The sequence below is a fragment of the Rissa tridactyla genome, chromosome 3, assembly GCF_028500815.1.
Source record: "Rissa tridactyla isolate bRisTri1 chromosome 3, bRisTri1.patW.cur.20221130, whole genome shotgun sequence".
NCBI lineage: Eukaryota > Metazoa > Chordata > Aves > Charadriiformes > Laridae > Rissa > Rissa tridactyla.
Genome location: NC_071468.1, coordinates 66,477,409 through 66,484,939, shown reverse-complemented (window position 1 = coordinate 66,484,939; position 7,531 = coordinate 66,477,409). Strand labels below are relative to the sequence as shown.

General features: G+C 40.7%; 1 protein-coding gene across 13 annotated transcripts in view; it reads right to left on the bottom strand.

The window, feature by feature from the left end:
* Positions 1-1,278: 1,278 nt before the first annotated feature.
* EPB41L2 (erythrocyte membrane protein band 4.1 like 2) overlaps positions 1,279-7,531 on the bottom strand; it is a 121,790-nt gene continuing 115,537 nt past the window's right edge. For all 13 annotated transcript variants that reach the window (XM_054196279.1, XM_054196290.1, XM_054196280.1 and 10 more), the window contains one exon: positions 1,279-2,523. The gene's annotated coding sequence lies outside the window, so the exon portion shown is untranslated. The remainder of the gene's footprint in view (positions 2,524-7,531) is intronic.

The following is a 7,531-nucleotide window of genomic DNA, read 5'->3' as shown; positions in this document are numbered from 1 at the left end:
GAAACCTCAGACTAGCACAATATTCCAGAACATTTGAATAATTACATACAACCAGAATCCATAAAAATTGACTATTTTTAGGTCTGATCACACTCAAGGCTTAAGTTTTGCTGCATGACAACAGTTGTTTAATTAGTACACGTTTAATCAATGAAGTGATAGCTATGCACAAGCTATGCTGACCTGAAAGCACTACTGATTTTTCCCCTCACAAAAGGCTCTAATAACTACTTGAAGAAATACAGCTCTCAGTGAAAGTAATATTTTTTTCCAAGAATATTGTATTAGTAGTTATAAGGATTAAATACAATTGCAATAAAACCCAATATTGATCTAGTGTCTTAACAAATTGGAAAGATCCAAATCAGTAAGGAACTGGAAGTAATACGCTTTCCACCCACCAAACGAGTTCTGCAACTAATACTACACCGAATCATAAACACCTCAAAGAATTTATAAAGCTTTTTCTTACACACTTTTGTAAGAAAAAGCCATTAAGACATCCCCTTAAATGCAGGTATCTCCATTCTGACCTCCACTTACATATCCCAAACGTGCCACTTCCTTGACAACCTCCCAACTCCGGCAGAGTGCTGTGGTAGTGTTCTTATGTCATTAGGCTGGGGGGGTTCTCTCCCCCTTTCTGAAAGGTAGAATGTCTCTCTTTTTGAAGAAAAGCAGGTCAGAGTGTTATCTGCTATTTTTCAGAGTAATGTGGGATGGAATTGAGAAAACCTACATGCATACAAAATCAATGTCTTGGCTACTGTTGTCTTATGTTATCCAAATTGTATGAAGCCAAAACTAACAGGAATTTCTGTTAAGCAAACACGCTGACAGATGGCAGCAGTCTAAACTGAGAGTAGCACCAAAAATACATTGCTCAGAAGTGAAAAAGAACATTCTGAGAAGTATTATGATTTGTTTTGTTACTTGAAGATCATAGAACCTACCTCCATGAACTCAGTAGAACCACTTGTAGACTAAAATGAGGGGCATTTTAACTTGCACTGTGCTGTCCAAATCTCATCTTTTTTGGCATCTGAGTATTTCTTCCCTGAACCACAGAAACCTGGATGCTTAGTGGAAGATGTCTAAAGAACACTGATACTTTAGTACCAGTATTAGGAGCCAGACAATTGCGCCACCCTTCTGGTAACCCTGGAGACTACTGGTACCAATCCCTGCTTCTCAAGGTTCTGTGGCTTCTAGAATTGCAGTTCTTGTAACTGACCTACTCACTTTATCTTCCAAGCTTATGTCTGAGTGCCAAAGTCATACAGAGAATAAACAACTTTATTTTATAACAGAATTACAGAAAGCAAAATATCACTTAATACAACTTCAAGCTGCTATAAATCTAATTTGGCATTTTAACTATACACAGAGTCAACAGCAAAAAAACCCACAAACAAACAACCCCCCTGGCAGAACAAAATAAAAATAAGATCCCAAATAATTAACAGGTTTTCTCAATGGCAGTCTCAAATGATGGTACTGTCTTACTACTTTATGAATGGAGTCCATCGTATATTTTTACTCAGTATCTTAAAAACCTGTATCAACCATTAGATGAAGCATCTGAAACGTATACCTTCTCAATAACAGAAATGTCAGTTCTAACATGGAGACAGTGCGGTTTAATAGAAAGCAAGCATTCTACAACTAATGGAAGTGTTGAAGTTTGGACACAGTAAGAAAAAAAGCACTAAGGTTTTAAGCTGCCTAGATCATCTCTTGTTGGAAGAAGAGAAAGATATTTTGTCCTTCCTTCTTTCCTTATCTGGAATGCTGCAGACAGCAAAACGTCTGCAAGAAGTTGAGCATTGGCACCAAAGTGCAAAAGAACACAGTGCTCAGTCAGAAGAAATGTGTCTGCAACTCCTTCTCCTCTACAGACCGCCACACCATCTCTGCTCTACAGAGAGGAGAACCTTAGAACAGAAAGAGTTACAGAGATATCAGTATAAAATTTATCCAAAGAAATATATTTTTTTCAAATTTTAGGAAATGTTGTATTTTTATAAAAATCTTTGTTATGTGATACCATATATTTACCTGAATAATCTGCAAAAAAAAAAAATCTGTAAATTACTCCAGTAAGAGATTTCACTTGAAATATTTGGAAAAAACTATATCTAAATTAGTTAAGATCCCCTTTCTTGCACAATTACCACCTGCTCCAGTGAACAATGCTTTCCAGACTTCTTTTTGTTCACTTTCATATAATTAAGAATCAGCTTCAAAAAAACCAAGTATTTGTGCAAAAGAAGATCATACCCTCTAAAACTTCATTTAAAAAAAAATAATATCTAAGATTGTTAAGAAGTGGTTATAAAAAATAAACAAGAAAAGTTGTAAGGGAATGTAGACCAAAGATGTTAAAATGCAGTTTGGTATTGGCATTTAAGTCTTGAATATCTGGTCACCATTGCTACGGTTGGTGAACTCGGTAGAGTAGTGATGACTTGGAATGATTACAGTTCTTCATGGTCATGATCACGGTCAGTATCATTTTTACTTCTGGAAGAAAAAGGAGGAAGAAGATTACATAAGCATTCGTAACAGATACTATGTGAATGTCACACCATCTGAGTCAAAAAGTCATCTTTCCCATATAGGTTATTTTGGGGGAAGGTTATTTCATAAAAAAACAGTTGCATTAACTAAAGCCCCCTTCAATCATGAGGTAGAGAGTAATCCAGTTTCTATCAATGCTCTTCTTGCTTTAATATATTTTTCCCTCCCCAAAATTCTCATGGTATTTTAATAGTAATCACCTGCACTGTTTACTGAAAATTTTAATCCACAATCAAGTGCACTTTTATTAGAGAAAGCAAGTCTACACAAACAATACTGCCACAATCATCGGGGCAGAGCTTTCATCACCTTAGAAACAGCTAATCAAGAGTCTTGGCCTGATTCCATTGCCTAAACACAATTGTCTAGAGCAGTTTCTGCAGTCCCACCTGCTCTTCAGGTCCTGCTACAGGAGAACATAGGTCTCTTGATAGTCCAAGCTGCGGACAGATATTCAAGGCACTTCAGGTGGCCTGCGTTTAGGCAACTAAAGTTATTCCTTAATGTTTAACTGAAAGGCATTATTAATCAAGTCACCAGGTCTCAAATACAAAAGCGTGGTGAAATGCCTTCATATTAGTCCTCTCTTACTCTCTCACAAGCATTTCAGACCAAGAGCTGTAAAGCAACTGGCAAACTTGGACAAGAACATCTGACACTCTCTGATGCACTGCAAACACCATGCCACAATTTATATAACTCTCAAAAAAAGCACAAAACCACCCTCAGCAGACAGAAGGAATTCTTTGAATGTTTTTTCTGAATAAAATTTTTTACAAAGTAGTTAAATATTTGATGAAGGAACAGAAGTAACTTAGAATCATAGAATTGTTAGGGTTAGAAGGGACCTTAAAGATCATCTAGCTTCAACCCCCCTGCCATGGACAGGGACATCTCCCACTAGATCAGGTTGCTCAGAGCCCCATCCAGCCTGGCCTTAAAAACTTCCAGGGATGGGGCTTCCACCACCTCTCTGGGCAACCTGTTCCAGTGCCTCACCACCCTCACGGTGAAGAACTTCTTCCTAACGTCCAGTCTGAATCGACCCATCTCTAGTTTTAATCCATTCCCTCTAGTCCTACCATTACCCAACATCCTAAAAAGCCCCTCACCAGCTTTCTTGTAGGCCCCCTTAAGATAGTGGTAAGCCACTATAAAGTCTCCTCGGAGCCTTCTTTTCTCCAGACTGAACAACCCCAGCTCTCTCAGTCTGTCCTCATAGGAGAGGTGCTCCAGCCCTCTGATCATCCTCATGGCCCTTCTCTGGACACGTTCCAGCACGTCCATATCTCTCTTGTAATAGGGGCTCCAGAACTGGACACAGTACACCAGGTGGGGTCTCACAAGAGTGCAGTAGAGGGGGAGAATCACCTCCCTCGACCTGCTGGCCACGCTTCTCCTGATGTGGCCCAGGATACGATTGGCTTTTTGGGCCGCTAGTGCACACTGACGGCTCATGTTGAGCCTCTCGTCTACCGGCATCCCCAAGTCCTTTTCTTCAGGGCCGCTCTCAAGCCAGTCGCTGCCCAGCCTATATCGGTGCTTGGGATTGCCCCGACCCAGATGGAGGACCTTGCACTTAGTCTTGTTGAACTTCATGAGGTTGGCATGGGCCCACCTCTCCAGCCTGTCAAGGTCCCTCTGGATGGCATCCCTTCCCTCCAGCATGTAAGCCGCCCCACGCAGCTTGGTGTCGTCAGCAAACTTGCTGAGGGTGCACTCTATGCCACTGTCCATGTCGCTGACGAAGATGTTAAACAAGACCAGTCCCAGTACTGATCCTTGAGGGACTCCACTTGTCACTGGCCTCCACTTGGACATGGACCCATTGATAGCCACGCTATGGGTGCAGCCATCAAGCCAGTTCTTTATCCACTGAATTGTCAGTCCATCAAATCCATATTTTATCAGCTTGGAGACCATGATGTCATGTGGGCCAGTGTCAAAGGCTTTGCCCAGGTCCAGGTAAATGACATCAGTTGGTCTCCCCTTGTCTATTGATGTTGTGACCTTCTCAGAGAAGGCCACCAGGTTTGTCAGGCACGATTTGCCCTTGGTGAAGCCATGTTGATTGTACCCAATCATCTCTTCATTGTTCTTCTGCCTCAGCAGTGCCTCCAGGAGGATCTGCTCCATAATCTTACCAGGCACAGAGGTGAGACTGACTCGCCTGTAATTCCCTGGTTCCTCCTTCTTTCCCTTTTTGAAAATGGGGATTATGTTTCCTCTTTTCCAGTCAGTGGGGACTTCACCAGACTGACATGACTTTTGGAATATAATAGAGAGCGGTTTAGCAGCCTCATCCACCGGTTCCTTCAGTACCCGTGGGTGTATCCCATTGGGTCCCACGGACTTGTTCACTTTCAGGTTCATCAGATGGTCACAAACCTGATCTTCACTTACAATGGGCAGTTCTTTCCAACCCCTGCTGTTGTCTTCTGTGACTCTGGGAGTGTGGCTGGAGCCCTTGCCAGTGAAGACTGAGGAAAACAAGTTGTTGAGAACCTCGGCCTTAGTCACTAACTTAGTCACTAACGTAGAAATGTGGTGCAAACCTGCCAAGATTGTTTCTTCTTCCCATGACAGGCCCTTCAAGAAAGATGTTGTAATTACTTATATGGGACAGATTATGTTGAACACTGATTTGAAAGATACTTTTCTGGATTAAGGTAGCACGAAGAAACTGTCATGTTCTGCACAAACGTAACAGAAGAGGCAAACCCTGCTCCCAAGCCCTTTAAATTCACACTCATAAATAAGATGTGAAAAATCTTAGTGGGGACACTTACTATAATAGTAAATCCTTGCAAATCAGAATGATCTGTTCTGCTGTCTCACTGTATTTTTCTACCTTAGATCCTGCTATGTAAATGCTGAAAATATGAGAAGGATGGTTTGATTTAATGTTGCTGTGTACCAAGGGATCAGCAAAACCACCTAAACCACAGGCATTCTTTCTACAAACTAATAACTCTCTCAGAAGTGATGTGGGTTTTTCCAAGCCCTTTTGGGGCATTTACGTGATGTGAGAACTCATCCACACATCCCCGTCTCACAGTCCAGTGCAGTTCTATGTCCTCTCCTGTGCTTTCAGAACAAAGCTGAAACATACATGCTATACCCGTTTTCAGTGTCACTAAGCAACAAAGCAAATCTAATTGAACACTGAAATAAAAGCAAAGCGAAAAAACAGAGATTTGTTTAGAGTTACTAATTTTTCATGACTTTTCGCTAATCCTCCCTCACAAGCAACCCCCCCTTTGTTATTTCCACAGTTTATAACATTATATAGTGTCATAATAATTAAAAAAATAGTAATTTTATAACATTAAAATCCAGGTGAGTGTTGACCTAGCACTTCAAAACTTGATCCATGTTGTTTTCCTGGTTTGCACAGTTATGAGAAAAAATTATTCATTCCTTTTCAAACATACAATAATCTGACCAAAACGGAAGGAATTTTCAGGGAGCAGCTCAAACTTAGCTCCACTCTGATGAAAACCTCTAGCTTCCCTGCCAGCGCAGAGGAAAACTCGCCAAAAAGTAATTTATAATCTCACATAATGAAAACAAACACTGTAGTTCTAGCACAATCTGTAAGAGGCCAGGAAAGGCAACTGGAAACACTTTGATGGAGAAGGTGGGTAAACTTTCTCTCCGCAGGCAGAGGGCAGGCATCCTACTCTTACCCTTGCGGACCTCTCCATGGCATTCAACACTTTCTCTATGCAGTGCTGCAGATAGCAGGAGTTCAGGATAAACTCCCAGAAGAGTTGATGTGTACAGCGATGGAAACCAACAACTCTGCCAACAGATATCTCAGAACAGAGAAAAACTCTCTTCCCAATACCTTACAACATGCAGCCTCTAACTGACCGTATACACATCAACAGTTGGCAACGTATATTAGCTGTCCCTTTCCTCAGACACACAGGCCCCTCCACTCCTATCCAGATGTTAAAGAAAAGCAAGACACTTGTGGGTAAATGGAATAAACTAAGGCTTTAGCTTATATCTTTCAGCTGAAAATAAGCATCTGTGACCAGTGACTAGTTCAGGAAGGCTCAGATTCCTTGATAAAAGTCATCTTTCATAAAGCAGCATTCAGTATGTGCACTTCCTATCCTCTCAAACTGGTGCTTGCATCTTTTCTCCTCTGGATCACAGAAGTGATACCTGACAGTGAAATCTTCAGCTCCTAGGAAACTCAGGCACAGGAGTGAAACTGATCTTCTCACCCCAGGAAATTATCAGCACCATGTGAAATACGTCCTCCTCCCTTTATAGCAGCTTACATCAAATTTGGAATCAAGTCAGTGTCTCATTTTTCATATATTCCTGGCACTTCATGAATAGTGCTCATGATATCTAGAAGTCTTCTGAAGCTGCAAGAGGAAGTTTATGACAGATAGTTTCCTTTGGTAAAAACTTCCTTCAATACAAAGGGAATGCATGCCAGTACAGGACCTACAACTCTCTTTTCCAAGGGCCACAACCACCACTGTTTAAATAACCGAACCAAAGAATTAAGAATCACCACAACTCTAATTTCTTTAAAAAGTACAAAATATATTTTTTTTACCTTGTCTCCCTCTACATTAATGTTGATCAAAATGCATATTAAAAGCTTAAAGTTGTATTAAACCAGTTTTCCCTCTGGAGATGTGCGAGTAATACCTCTGCTCTTCTAGCTAAATACTCATCAGTAGAAACTAAATGTCTCCCAAAGAAGGCTAAAGACATTGGTTTTGAAGCTTTATTTATTTTTAAATCTCTCCCATTGCTATTTAACCATTCCAAACGAAACCTTTTCCTTGAATCTGGATCTACAATTAACAAAACCATCAAGTTTAAAAAATCTGGAGCTTCAGTTTCATGACATCAACCAGTGTGACAAGCAAAGGAAACATGAAGCTTTATGCACCCAAATGGTTACTGAGCCTTAAGACAT